Raw genomic sequence first — 587 nt, 5'->3', positions numbered from 1 at the left:
TCTACACACACACACACACACACACACACACATATATAAGTGACCAAAGTGTACGTATGCCGCCATATATATATAGAAAGGAATACAAACAATAGGACAAGAACACAAAACATCCAGACAGCTAGATGATACAAAAAAGGGGACAACAAAACATTCAGATAGACGATGCAAAAAAGGGGGCAAGAAAAAACATGGATGGGTCATTCGAAGTTTTCTTTCCTCAGTCAAGTTCCAGATTATCTTTGCAATTTTGGCTGGTTATACTCGAGATTGCTCCAATCTGGCCAGCCCCAAGGAAAAACTAATCTAAGAGCATTAGATTCCTTGGAAGAAAGCAGCGAATGTATACAAAAAAACAAGGACGGAAAAAAAGAAAACGGAGAAATGGTACACAAATACAAACAACAGGACATAACAACAGGTGTCTTTCGACTAAGGATGAATTAAAGTAAGCTGACCAGATTGGAGCAATCTCGAGTATAACTAGCCGAAATTGCAAAGATAATCTGGAACTCGACTGAGGAAAGAAAGCTTCGAATGACCTGTCCGTGTTTTTTCTTTTCCCATTTTTTGTATTCCTTTTTATA

General features: G+C 38.0%; 1 protein-coding gene across 1 annotated transcript in view; it reads left to right on the top strand.

The window, feature by feature from the left end:
• LOC106882921 (receptor-type tyrosine-protein phosphatase kappa) overlaps window positions 1-587 on the top strand; it is a 10,272-nt gene that overhangs the window by 8,122 nt on the left and 1,563 nt on the right. The gene's annotated exons all lie outside the window — the stretch shown is intronic.

Source organism: Octopus bimaculoides, chromosome 28, assembly GCF_001194135.2.
Source record: "Octopus bimaculoides isolate UCB-OBI-ISO-001 chromosome 28, ASM119413v2, whole genome shotgun sequence".
In the NCBI taxonomy this organism is placed as follows: domain Eukaryota; kingdom Metazoa; phylum Mollusca; class Cephalopoda; order Octopoda; family Octopodidae; genus Octopus; species Octopus bimaculoides.
Note: the sequence above shows the minus strand (reverse complement) of the source record. Positions and strands in the feature narration are given on the sequence as shown.